Here is a 15,255-nt window from a genome sequence, read left to right on the forward strand (position 1 = left end):
GGCATATACACCAATTTTTCGATCGGAATATATACTCCTAATATACTTGGCAGTATGTCGAATAACCATTCCCTCCTCCCTAACTGGCCGATGGAACCTTGTATCGACATTAAATTAGTCAAAACCTCCCAACTAGCCAAGTACAGCATGCTATCGTGTATATCGAGCTAAAGGGTACATGTAGCAGTGCATTATTTGCCATACATACTTAGGAAATCGTGCATTTTTCCCACAATCGGCAATCCTCGGCTGACTCCGCTGCGCTCCATACATTGTCGAGTGCGTGAGACACCCGAATAGATCCCAGTGTGTTTCCCACACAAAACTTGAATAGAATACGCGCATGGTAGTCCATAAGGTCTGACCTGAAAATGCGTTTATAAATAAGCATGCTATTCCATTTTAACGAGTGTAAGATATTGAGAGTGTTATGAATTTCAAATGTCCCCAAGTAAATACTTTTGGGTCCGTTAACTTCATATTCCTTGCCAATGTACCATGATTTGAACATTTAGACTGGAACTCTTTTTTTCTTATCAATGTGATGAGTTGGACAACCAATAGGAGCAGTCAAATTGACGACTACTTTCTTTGTGACCTTGGCTGTTACTATCATAGGGAAGCTTGAAGGGCGCGAGTGAGTACTGATACACAACTAAGCAAAGCCCCTCAAAAACGCCAAGGTCAAATTAGCCTTAGTACCGAAATTATAGGCCTTCCTAGTATTGGTTAAAAGGTAATAACTTCTCCGAAAGGACATTTTTGCTTTTTACTGACGGCACATTTAGTGTAGTTAACGGCCTTCAATATTTATTATTTTATACTTCTTTTAACAAAATCTACAAACAAAAAATGATCTAAACCCCATAGTCTATCACCCACTAAAATAGCATTTCCTTTGAATTTGACAATAAATATTTATTTCTCACTTGAACGTGCGGTAATGAAATTGTAATTTTCACTCAAGTTTCATTGAGCCGTCTTTTGTAAGCTATGAAGAAACTTAATTACTTCATAGACAAAACGCTTATATATTATGATAAAATGCAACACTCCCCAGATATTTAGAATTTACCTTAACCACTGGAGAGCATAAAGTAACTAGAATGCAAAATTTTGACAAAGAATATGATATTTACACCGACAGTACGTGATGCGTTTGCGTGCGCGTGTATATTATTATCAATTGAGTCCGTATGCTCTTTATATATACATGTATGTATGGCTTCTGACATTTCAATCTCTTTTTAACAAATTACTCTTGATGCAAAAGCCATGTTGTTCAATCCCAGTGAGGAACACCCCATAACAAGTTTCCTTTGGCAACGTGTCAAGTTCTCAACCACGTAAACGTAAATGCGATAGGTATTGATTACATGTTACGATTTGATCGGTTTGATGGGGTGAATATATTTTAAACGCCACCCCGCCGTTCCCTTGACAGCTCACACTTGGGTCTCAGTCACCGATGACCCGTTGATTTGATGGAATTGAAAACTGGTTCTTTTTCTCTGCCGGATGCAGAATCGAAAGAGTCGTCTGTATCCGAGGCGAACTTGCGGGAGTCTGATGCCATAGATAAATGGATCTGCAAGCGAGTTGGCCAAAATAAAATTGAACGCAACGTGGTGATATATAGCACATGGCACACAGTTGCCCAGTGTCTGTGAATGTGCTAAAATCAATCCGTCCACAATTCCAGGTATCCAGAACAAAATCACGGTTCCAAAGAGTAATCCAATTGTGACTTTCACTTTGGATTGTTGTTCTCCCTCACGTGAATTATTCCTGCCGATCTTATCCTTGACATTGAAGTGCTTTTTTACCTTGAGGAAAAGCCTCGCGTAAAAGAAGCTTAAAGCCATTACGACTACGGCAAAGATGGCAGCAAACATGTAAGCTGAATTTGTGTAATACTTTGGGGTTAAGAATGACCGACAAAAGTTCTTGACGTAACCCATTTCGTCGATCCCCCCTTCTTGTAGATTACTAAAAACTGGGAGGGCAAGGGTGACGATGACTCCCACCGACCAACTAAACCCCACGTAGATCATGGCCTTTCCTTTGGTTAATAGAGTTTTATGCGCAAGAGGCTTGCTAATGGCGATATATTGCTGAACGACGAGTCCAGACGTTGTTAAAATGGGTACCAACAGAAATAAATAGGCCATCTCTGAAAAAATTAACCCAAAGCAAACAAGTAAAGGATCGTCTACTTCACTTGTACTGGCGTTGATGTAGAGAGATGTTCCAACACTGGAGAAAAATACCACAACAAGGTCGGCGACTGCTAAATTGATAAGGAAAATATGGAATGCTTCCCAGGGTCGGCGCATTGACAATAGGGCCATCAAAGATATAATGTTCTCCAGTACTCCAAACACCGACAGTGCCAAACTGAAACAGGCGAAGGACTTCTGTATGGTCACGAGCAGTAACTTGTCCGTTGGAAAAAACGAAGAATTAGTTTCTGGGAAAAACCAGCTGCTTGACTGACTCATATTGCCGTGGGCCTTCGACGTCTGCGAAGATTCAAAATGCCCTGTTCTTGTAAAATTGATATGCGTAAGTTCAAATAATACTGAATAATTGCTTTCCGTATTCATTGTATCGCGTGACACGAGCGTGTTGCGTCGGTTTGGATTCGATAAGAACCTGCAAAATGAATAAAAAAACATAAAATTGCAAAAATATTTTTGGTTTTTAACATTTACTTATGTCTTAAAATCATGTTCAAACCTTTTCAGTGTATCTGACATACATGTACAAAAAAGTATACATGCATGCAACAAAGTCAATATTTACTTTACACAATCGCGCACAAAAGATACTTCAGTACGTCTGTAAATTGTGACAAGAAATAGCACATTTTGATTGACATACCCATTAAATAAAATACACATACTTTTAGTAGGAAATACCAAAAGTTTACCTATTATGTTCGGTCCGCCTTGATCTTAGAGAAACGTCATTCTTTTAATTCATTATTATCAAACTTATCTGAATTTACACCTATCTATTCTGTCACTCCTGTCAGGCACACGCGAATAATAATCACGAAAAATAGCAAGCAAGACGTGTGTTCTCATTGCAGTTAATAGACAAATCCACTCAACTCGCCATGTAATTTGGAAATCAAATCGCCCTGAATATGTTGCAAGTAATGTTACTTTAAAAAACCATTCCAGAACAAAATTTAAAATAAAACCAATGATTAATATACGTACTAGCATGCAAAAGATGCACGTTGGTGAAACTCTGATGGAAAACACCAGCCCAGTGCAGAGGTAAGCACCTGTTTACTAAAAGAGATCCCCAGTGTCCATCGATGATAATCCGCTACTCTAAGACGTATATAACCGCGCATAGTTAGTGCTGCTTATTAGTTTGGCTTCTTATGACGACCTGCATTCAATCTGACTCTAAGTAAATGACACACGCTGAGCATACTGGCGGCTGCTAGACTAATGCGACCCTCGCCGGATTGAATTAATTTATGGCAAATGTAACGAACTACCACCTTTTTATCTGTTTTGACTAAGACTGATATGTTTAAAAATGAATTGCAGTAGCTGTGAATGTGTTTTCGTTAATTTTTTTATGTTGACCTGTCACAAAGGTTAATAGGTCAGTTCGATCGTACGCATACAGAATTTTTCATTAAACCCTTAAATCTTTGATACGGACAGTTTTAGATGCAAAAGAATGAAAGGATACATTTTTGTCTGGGTCTTAAGTTCCTCTTGCAAAACAAATTGTTTACATCTTGACCACATCAAATAACGGTACACTTATTAGTCAGATCTGTACAAACTTTAGCACACTCTTGCTAAAACCTTATTTCGAAAATTAGGCACATATTCGTTTTTCTCTATTCTGTGACAGTATTCACGGAACCATTGATATACCTGAGTTAAGCAATGGCTATTCAACAATTGTAAAGTATGAGAAATGGAACAAATAGCTTGAGTAGTGCACATTAGATGCTTGTAGTTCAATGCCCTGTGAGACAAATTTGAGCAGAATATGTAGTGAGGTTAAATGTGTATTTATGTCTCTTGAGCAGTTGCAGTTCCAATTCTGCCCAGCGAATTTGAAGGGCGATAATACTGCCCTATATCTAAAGGTTAAGCGCGTGGAATAATGAGTTTTTTTTTCATGGTTGACCCTATTACAATCACACCGTTGACAGAATACTGCATGCTTTTCAACAAGAGTATTTAAACTGTAAAAATCACCAATTTTTGTCTGACTGGACATTTAGATAATTTAATACAATCCGTGAAGTAGTGACCTTGGATTGGCCATCAATGAATTCGAAGGCAATCTAAAAATGGCCTAATTCATTTAGAAATAAACGTTACCTCATGATTAATGCCCAAACATTAAGCATGTATTGTCGAATTATTTCCAGCAAACGTTACCTTTCGATATTTTAAATATTGGAAACATATTGGGCTCTTTGATGGCACTGCCCATATGCCTTATTTACTCAAATGACCATCCAACTCAAAGTTAAATACGTTTACCCTTGATATAGGCCTATATGCAAGGTCACTGTTGACTATTTCAAATGTGATACACCCCACACATCGTCTTTCTAATTCTTCTAATAAGTTAGTAAATTGTTGTTCCTAGATTTGGCCTTGAAACAACAAACAGTTTCATGCAATCTATCCATCAATATCTTCTGTTGACACTAATGACTCTGCATGTCAACAACATGCAATGTCCACATACGATACCGGACAAGCAGTATCAAAACGTAAACAACCAGTTCCCGCCTATTTTTTTAACGGCAAGGTCTTATTCGCGTAATTGAATACGGAAACAAAGGAGGGTGATAGTCATGATTCGTGCTTATTTCACCCCTGTTACCCTAATAAAGTTTTCACAATATAACTTTCCAAATAAGGCCATAATAACAAAAACATGAAGGGGGTAAATAATGATAACTTGTAAATCATATAAGTTGGAATAAGATAAACCAAGAGAGGTGTAACTGAATTTTCCCTATAGATTAATAAAAACAACACAGAATCCACACATCAACGGACATATAATTACCCCTAAATAGTAGTTTATATGAGGTCATATACACGTATTTCATGTTTTATAGTAACTCCACACATTTAAAACCAAAATAAGATAACTCAGAATCTAATTTGTGACTATATGCTTATATTTTCTTACAATTGAGAAAAAGAAAATAAGAACACGTAGGGCTTATCTATCATGTGACTTAACACTTGCAACGTGCAAACGCCAATGTAAACGATGAAGGTTTAATTCTATAGGATCGCTTACCTGAAATTCGTCTACTTGGCCACTTGCAGACCTTTACGGGCATTAGTTCTTTAAATTTACCGACGGAAAACGCCGAGCCAAGATTTTTAGCATATCACCTTGTAAGCTCTTGGCTCATCAGAGTGCCTTCAATCAAAGCCATCTCTCGCCTATGCCTGACTGTTTTTGCTGCTCTCGTTGATCCAATTTCTAAAGGTGTTGGTTTCAAACCTTACAACAGCAAATGAATAGGGGTTTCACAGGCATACAATACATCTGTCATTCTAATGGGTGTTGTGATGCAACATTGAAAAGTGGTGATAGAAGATTAAAATGACAATGACGAGAAAAGCTATTAACACGCCCATAGGTATATACTGGATGACGTAAAGGTTTGGTTCCCAGGAGGCAAGTAATGCATTTAGGTATCCTCATACGAAGACCAATCTAATGTAGACATGAGCGACCGTTGAAATCCCAAGGCAGTGTAGTCTAGCATGATTCCTAATCAAGTTTGCAAAGATGTGACTGAAGTTTTCTATTTCATTATTATGGCAGCTCTACTCCAAACTTTATAGGGAAGTCTATAACCCCAATTAGGAAGAGTATGGACCTTTGCTCATATTATTTCGATAAAACATTCATAATTATATATTGTTAGATACATGTAGTTCGAAAATAACTCTTTTCCACCAGACAAAGAATCTTCCATGAAAATATTTTTAAAGACAAACACAGCAGCAAATAAGATGAAAGGCATATCGTGACGAATTTAAATATACCAACAACACATTTACTGTCATGCAGCCAACAATTGTCTCCGTTTACGGCATTTCTGGCAGTGAAAGAACAGATGAAATTATGTGAAAACACAGCGATTGTCTCATTCATGTAATAGACTCAATTCCTTAGAGAACAGTTTAAGTGACTTTTACACAGTTGCCGTGACAAAACAATTTGAAGTCTTCATGCAAAATGTAATACTTCTTAAACTTTTGGTATTTTAACGGCCTCTTACAAAAAATGAGGTTTTAGAAAAAAATACACGTATCAGTGTCTATGTTTACAGCAGGTACATGAACGTTCTAATTGTATAGTATATATGCATTATCAATAGAGACAACAGTCAGTTAAATGCCATATGGTAAATTTAAAACAAGCAAAATGTTTAGCGAATGTACAGAAAAACTAATGCAGTAAAATGATCTCCAAAGCTCATTTATTATGTTTAGGTTGTCTATAAACATTGGTACCTTAAATGTACCATTTTCTGTGAGGCATTAATACATGTCTTGCATTAACCCATGCCTACTGACCTCTTCAATATCTAGCGGCAAAGTTGAAATTCCATAGAGGAAAAAGGCTATAGCTGTCTGCCTTTGCCGTTCTAGACCACATTTTTGTATAATGCGCTGGTTTTTGCCCCGTTCACACCTAGTTCATACCCTTCCACGACGACGGCGTCACGATATATTGGTAACTCTCACAAGTCTGAGACATGCGCCTCTTTGTGTCTACACAAAGCAAGCAACTCCGTTTACACCACCCTTGCGATCGCTTGGAAACCGATATCTGACTTATAATCGCCATTTGTTACAGGGATACAAGACGGTGTTCAAGCGATCTGGAGAGTCTCCCAAGAGCTCTCTCTTAGCCCCAAGTCACTCTCCAACGGGTCTCAAAAGTCGTAATAAACTACCCAGTCGTTTGCTTGCGGTAGTGTCTGGTTATGACTTGTTCGAGACATTACAGTTTGATGAATATGTTTAAGCTCTCATAACTATCATATGTCTCAAGCTGATCTCCCTACTAATGCGCCCATACTGGAGTATTCAATATGTAGTGTCGAGAGTTCAAGTCCAAGTTAAACTCTGTCGCAAACTGTCGCAAACTCAAGAAATTGACTTGTTATGGCATGGAGGTTCCTGTGGAACCCCAATACAAGCATTTTCGATCTCGTGTGAACTACTAACAACCCTGTTGCAACCACTAGGAGCATTTCTAAAAGTCCATTACAACTGGGTAATGTGGGTGGTCTATTACGATTTGTGTGACCCACTGGAAAGTGCTTTATGACTCGTAATATCGCGGTCACTGCTCGCAACACTTTTCGACTCTTTTGTACAATTCAGTGAACTCGAAAAAACTTTGCGATCGATGAAGAGTGATGGAGACAAAGAGAGAGAGAGAGACCTTTTGGGAGGCTTTCAAGATAACTTTGGCACCTTACCATCCCATGGCGAGCATATCGTTACTGGAGCGATCTACAGCCCAGTGTAAACGGTGTACTTTGAGCTGTACAAAACTACATTCTGTCATTACATCTCGTAAACAGTGTGTCATTAGTGATAAGTTTAACTGCCCCGGCTTTAGCACAAAGAAACGACGGAATATTGGTCCTATGGTGAAACACACTTCTAACTGTGGTTCTCGTTTAATTTCGATGTTGGATGTGCTTATCGTTGTTCTTGTATTCCTCTATCAAGTTCCCACTTTCTTATGAATGTGCATGCATTTCGTCCCTTCAATCAGAGAACAACCAGAATGTTGTTTTTTTTTCAAAATTAACATTGATTTAAAGTGGAGGAAAAGCAATTACGTTGGCTAGCGAAATGAAGTAATTTTCAACCACACGATGTGCCACTTTGGATTTAATAGAATTATTGTGATTTGTATTACGTGCTTATGCATAACTTGGTCACTCAGGAGACAATATAAAAGACGTATGGTAAATCTGCAAACAAAGGTCGAGCCACTGCTAACTGACATGAACAACGTCGTCTCTTTCTCTAAATGAAAGGTCTTCAAATAATAAAGTTGCAATTCAGAGGAACTTTTCAGGGGTCTTCCTCTGATCTGTGAATCCCCCCTGCTAATGAGTGGCGTGACTGACTACAGGTCTGTATTGGTTTTGTAGCTTATGTTCGTAATAAGATAGGTGTATACTTTGAAACCCAAGCCAAGTTGCTCAGCAACAACTGGATATTACCTACGTTGAAGATGGGTGCGATTCAATGGAGAAAGTGCATTATTGCGTGACAAAGGGACTCTTTTTGAAAACCTAGAAGAGGTGGAGTGTTCCCGCTCCGCCAAAGAACAGCAGCCTCGTTGCAATATTTAAGTTAAGTCTGTAGATAGAATATTTGAGATTCTTCTTTCGATGTTTATTCAAGTAATACCACAAAACTCAAGCTAAACACACGACTACGCCATTACTCGCATGACTAGATATCGTAACAGATGTAGAATGAAATATTAAATCGTAATAAAGCAATTAAGTATCAGTGTTGACCTAAATTAGCAACCAAAACAAAGTCACCTATCGATTTAACGTGGGAAACCTGATTATCCTAATTGATTGAGAAAGTATTGCCGAAGTTGCAATCTCGTTATGAAGAGATGAAAATCATAAATGTTCAAGTGTGTGTTTAGTAACCAAAAATGATGCGATCCAAAGTTAGACTATCAATATCTATAATACACTACTATGTATTTGACTGCAGCTGCGAACTTCATTGAGTGTGATGGCGAAGTCTTCAGCATCAGACGAAAAAACTCTGACTGCCGACATGGCCTGTTTACATAAAAGTTGCTCTACCTGAGGACTACACAATTATGCAAACAATGCCACGGGACTGAACGTCTAATCTTGTTAAGGCTTTGGACCTTGCTAAATCTACTACGTGCTTGTAATCAATCCTAGCTGAGGCATATATGGACACATTTTAAGTAAAAAAGTATTCAAGTCTAATATGAAAGCCGTGGCAAATTTTTCAGACCGACTCTTAAGTGTACATTTTATGTGGACCAATCATTCTTACAGTTTCCAAACTAATATTGCGGAGTTGATTTCGAGCAGTCGGCTATTTGATTTTACCAGCCTAAACTTTGCCCAAAAACACCATCAGACATTTTTTTCTACAACAGGCACCTGTGGCCTCGTTTACAAAGTTTGTCCTACCTTTTAGAATAAAGTTATATTCTGCTTTGACCCAGGCTATAATGGACAATCTCAGATAATTGTTTTCAGTGATTTCCGCATCCTTATAATACAAATCTGGTGCATGTATCCTTGGGTTTTACGAGTAAACCCAAGATGGCCGTCAATGTTATAGCGATATGAAAGGGCACCAACTACTACCAGGAATACAATATCTTTGTATCTTAGTGTTTTCCATACCTTCAACACCCTTTTAGTATATATCTAGTAGGTAACAAGTGTGTGTCCCTCGGCATTTTAAGAATATCCAATTTGTCGAAAAAGATAGTGACCGTAATTAAGAGTCAGGTGTCATCATGAAAACTAAAGTATTTGACCACAAGCGTGTGAACAACCATTCGTTGCTTTTGAATTTTTTTTTTATGAGACATGAACCCCTTATTAGGCCCTACTATATTTAGTAGCAGATAAAGCAAGGAATATCTGCTTGAATTTGAAAGCACTTTTTCATCCATCTGAAAAATGCTTCTGTTACGTCATCAGCTCGGATAAAAAAATTCGACTTGACAGCATTATCTCATTACATTTAGAGTTGTTGTTGTTGTTTTTTTTTTTTTTTTTTGCATTATCTAAGCGGATAAGGAAATAGATCGTTGCGTGTCTATATACCTTAATTGTAAGACAGATATGTAGATACAGCATAAAAACGATGAGCATCAACATACCATAACTTTTGGAAGTAATCAAGTGATAACTGTTTGATTTCTATCCAATTATGACCGAAAACCGTTGTCATACGGCTAGTGATCATCAAATTCATGACAGTCGCAGTGTTGTCCTGTCGCCGATTTCTATGCAACGTCTATTGCAGGTCAACTAACGTTTAAGGCCCAGTCACAATGTCGGCGATCTGTCGGGGATTAGTTTTGGACTTTATGTGCCTTTGATAACTTCTCTAAAACCAATATAGCAGCATTGCCTTTACTTTATTTGCTGCCGACATGCATCAAATTCAGCATAGTGTTATTTTGGAGCGAATTAACCTGTTAGCATCCCAAAATAATGCGAATTTACATTAGTTTCTACGATCATATTACTTTTAGCAAATCATGACACAAGAACGTTCAAAGGAAGCTAAAACAGATAACACTTTCTTCAGGGTACAACCATCTATATCAGTGTTATTTTGGAGGGCATTAAACAAGAAGTGTCCCAAAATATGCAAATTTACATTAATTTCTACGATCATATTACTTTTAGCAAATCGTGACACAAGAACGTTCAAAGGGAGCTAAAATAGAAAATTTCTTTTCATATCACCATCTAAATCCGTGGTTGGCTTATTAGTGAATGAATAAATGTTGTTATTGGTATCAGTTGTAGAACCACCTGGTTACATAGTTACTAGTGATCGGAAGAGTTGCTCCAGCCAAGAAAGGTCAACATTGGTATCTCCACATATAATACAGCTGTTGGACGAGAAGGACAATAAGCCTACTCATAAAGTATGTGGATATGGAAATTGAACTATAAAGATTAAACTAGTTACGGAACATGAGAGCACAGCAATTTTTTACAAATCAAAATGGCTCGCTTTAAGTATCCAGAAGACGTTTTAAAATGTCCCAGTGACATACTTTTTCTTGTAACGCTTCTCATCTTTCCCAATTCAAAACTTGAAAGCGATAAAACTCCTCGAATAAAACAGTATCTGAGGGATTCCAAGGCTTAGAACCTCTCGAGGTGCATGTCTTGGAATCTTTCTACCTAATGCGAGAAATAAAATCTTTTATATTATGCACTATACCGCGTTACAAAATCTCTAATTGAATAATTCACGGCTATACAAACCCATTTCTGTCTTTTCAATGTAATTTTTGACCGTTAGTGTACTATCAAGTTTTATATAAATCTCTATATGAACTAATTATTCTTAGCTGTGTAATCTAAGCTATCATCTGCATAATTAAACTCCCGTGTGCAATGGGCCACCCTGATTACTAAATGATATAAAGAACTGTCAATACTAGTCGGCTAACGCGATAAATCTCTCAAAGTTCCTTATTTATGTCTTAGCAATGAAAAAACAACCAGTGCTCTTAGATGTGGTGGAATGTATAACAATAAAACTGAAAAATAAATGGGGATAGAATGCCCCATCATAAAAGGTCTCTATGCGATAGCACGAATAACCTCAGAACGTAATCGAAATTTGACGGGTTACCGGTCTCTTAGGACGAAGAAAATTATCATTCTGTGGTGAAACTAACATTTTCATTATTTCTTCGGTCGATCAAAAACTAGTTATAGAAAGATAAACAAAACAGGTTGAAAACGAGACAGCACTGCAATTTGTTCTCAATCGTATTAAAGAAGGATCTAAGCTCTGTGCTCTGCTAAGCGCTAGCAATATCAGGTAATTACAAAACGATACACCTCAACTAGAAAAATCCATTTTTTGGTCTAAAAACAGAAACTAGTTAAACAGAGCTGTCCAGATTAATTTGGTGATTCCTGGGTTCCATGCACCAACGTGTAGTTACTTGTTACATACATTTTGAGGTTAGGTTTGTTATATTGACAAACGTCTGAAAGAATGCCCCTGAATAATTTTTCGATTTCGGAGAGAATGTATGTGCACTTGCATTTCTACCAAGTGACATTAATTTGTTTTTTATAATTATTTCTTTATCAAACATTAAACTAATTCATCTCATTAAGTGGCGGTCGCTGCTGAAACGGTATATCACAACCATTAGTTGAATTTACCTGTTCTGTTTACCAAATGAAATAAAAAAATCTGCAGACAGTGAAACCTAGATATTGAAACAATAAACAATATATATAACAAATTGATACTGTTGTTTTGCTAAATCTCTCTTTGTGCAAGATTCAGATTTCTTCGTGAGAATTACCATGCAGAGGATGATGTGTAATGACCCAAGTTGTGGCGAGAAGACTTTTGACTCCTTTTTCCTAGTAGGCACTTATCTGCAGATTTTATTAACGGCCAGCTGTAAAACGATTGCCACACGGTAGGAATTCTAAATTTTCAGTTCACACTAATTCAGAATTAAGATACACGTAAAACATTCACAAATTTCACTGGCATTGAAATAAGTGATATCTTTCGTTTCAGTCTAAGTAGACACACAGCCAACATTGATTCTAACCTTGTACAACATTAAGTTTTGAAAAAACATAGATCATCAAATACTTTCATCCAGCTCGTACATTACGTATTACTTAAAAACGTTGCACGAAATAAACTGATACCCACCTGCAAATAACGTTCTCTGGTTCAAGTACTTTGGTGTGCGTGCTTTCCTGCTTTCTCCCCGACTGAAGGGAATCAGCAAGCTTTTAAGCTCAACTCAAGGAGACTATTTTGTAACACAGCACAATATGACCTATGACCTAAATGCAGAGTGGTCCATCACAGGTGTCTACCTTTATAGCGCAGCGCGACACGAATTATTTGGTAACGCAATTTGACTGCAGAATTTTTATAATAACGCATGCAACAACCAAACACGAAGATGTTTTAGCTCCTTGTGGTGTGACATACCAATCGCGTTGTATGACTCAAATGCTCTCCTAATTAGTTCAGGTTACTAGATTTGGTTTTATAAATGTGCATTGGATAGATTTTCCAATTATTTTGATCGAAAAACACCTGCTAAAGTTGAAGTTAATGCTAGGGTCAAAAAATAACACCTTATGTTGGATCTTAGGTTAAAGGTTGGCATTCCGAGTACTTTTAATTTAATATGCTTATTTCTCCATAATATTTCTGCATAAATTTCATTGTCTCATGAATATACGCTTCATGTCATGATGGAACACGATACACTTGTAGGCCCCTAAACGTTAGAACATACAACTTTTATTCTTGCGTTTCTTGGTTTCTATTACAAAATATCAAATGCCATTTATTTGCAGGGTGACATTTTCTTACTTTTATTTCTGTACAATTCCCAGATATATGATATCCTTTAAACCTTTAACTTACCCAAATTTAGTCCTGGACTGCTAAAAACGTTTTGATGGCCCTCGAGTTACAGATGTATGCAAATGTATTTGACTTTGCTTAGCTTAATATTAGAAAAAAAGGTTAAACCTGTATATGATATATACTGTATACTTTAATGTATAATGTGATATTGTATACATTCCATGACTGTTTTAATACGAAAACAAAATTAATATAATTCTAATGTGATTTATCTATCGTACCTCCACACTTGCCACATTATTCTCGTTTCCTAACAGGACTAATCCTGAGCATTTCAATCCATCAGTAGAATTATTGGAGTAATGGAAAACACGCACATCGCGCCAAGAAGTTCCCCGCCCATAACATGTTGCTGTCCGCATCAATTTGAGGTTGATATCTCTTATATTCGTTTCGTGCGTGAACATACTTGAAATGGTTATATTTATTTCTGTTGGTGAGTTGTCAAAATAGACATTTTTCTTTGACATAAAGATATATAAGATACAATCTAACACGCAATATATAAATATATATATAAATATATATATTTTTTTTTCAGTAACTGATGAAAATATTTCATGTTATACGAGTGTGCACTGCATTTGTCTGTACTGATGTACTTGCACTTGTGATTGATACATGTATGCCCCCCAAAACTGCATGTAAATACCTAGTATGTTCCCTAACCAATCAATGGCTGCGGTAAATCTATATTTTTGTTACCACCTGTAAAGAGTACTCAAAACATGTGTACCTGTTCATTTTTTGATGGCCTTTTTTTCGCAAATGCAATACTTTATACCTACCATTATACCTATATGATACCTATTATTATACTTATATGATACCTTTATGAAGAAAACAACCGACTGAACAGGTACAGACGGGTTGCCTACATTAACATGCAAAAAAAATACCTCAACGCTAGGCTGAACAATTAAGTCAATGGGCTGTATCTTCCGGGCCGACGCTTCTGTTTCACAAGATAAGAGCGTTTCATATCCCTAAGTAATACTATCATGGACTAATTCCCAAAGTCGTTTTTAACTAAGATTCATCAAACAGAGAAAGCAGCTACTAATGATTGAATACTTATTAAACCTTCCCGATATGCAAGTCTGAAGGACAGACCCATGTGCCGCGTGAGTATGCTGATCAAATGAAAAGATTTGAGCCGTAGCATTAACGTATTGGAAAGACAGAGGCATTTATCACAATCTCAGCGGCCTTCTCCACTTGCTTCATCTTTTGCCTACAGCTTCTTCAAACATACATGGTTTGTTTTTGTTTCACATGTCCCACACGTGTGATTATTATGATAATAAAACGGAATTCCGAGAGAGTGGTGGCAAAGGCATGAGCTGACCACACCATGCCGGTGAATATAGTTAGGTTTATATCGATATAAATTTTAGATTAATCACATATTAATAATCAATTTGCAGCTTTGCTGCACTGGAGGAAATGATACTGTGAGCGCAAAATACAATCAGAATATCTAGAACAGATAATGCCTCCATTTAATATAACATACATAATTCATTAACCGTGAGTTTGTGGATTCGGCCAATACGTAATACCTTAGAAACACACCATATCATTTGTAAATGCTTTCTCTTGGAAAACGAAAATTAGATGTTTGGAGAAAACATATTGATATCCCAACTTACCGCATTCTGTTCTGGGCTTCTTTGTCATTCGATAACTTGTCAAAAAAAAACAGCTTATAAAAATCTTTTTGAAGATTGATGACATACCTTTACGTCCATTAACTGGAATTCTTTTGAAACTGATTGATCGCAAGCACTCCTCTTCAATAAGGTTACAATGCGTCACGGAACGGTATTCTGAATGTTTTCATACTGTAACTATACTGCTTTAGATTGCATGAAAACCTTAGAGATTCCCCACGGTCTGCACTTTGTTCTCGGGCTAGGGATGAATTCTTCGAATTTTATCTTTTTACAATTATATCATTTTAATGAAGGTTTCCCTGCTGGTCTTGGCTTTGAGTTTTGATTGAATGTCACTC

At 37.0% G+C, this 15,255-nt stretch overlaps 1 long non-coding RNA gene across 1 annotated transcript; it reads right to left on the reverse strand.

The window, feature by feature from the left end:
- Positions 1–1,114: 1,114 nt before the first annotated feature.
- On the reverse strand, positions 1,115–3,469 carry LOC147764417 (uncharacterized). Its single transcript, XR_015331938.1, has 2 exons — positions 3,228–3,469; positions 1,115–2,655 (listed from the first exon to the last, which is right to left on the reverse strand). It is a non-coding gene; the product is annotated as an uncharacterized LOC147764417 (long non-coding RNA).
- Between the last annotated feature and the right edge of the window lie 11,786 nt (positions 3,470–15,255).

Source organism: Lingula anatina, chromosome 1 (genome assembly GCF_051362555.1).
Source record: "Lingula anatina isolate TDL-2025a chromosome 1, LinAna3.0, whole genome shotgun sequence".
In the NCBI taxonomy this organism is placed as follows: domain Eukaryota; kingdom Metazoa; phylum Brachiopoda; class Lingulata; order Lingulida; family Lingulidae; genus Lingula; species Lingula anatina.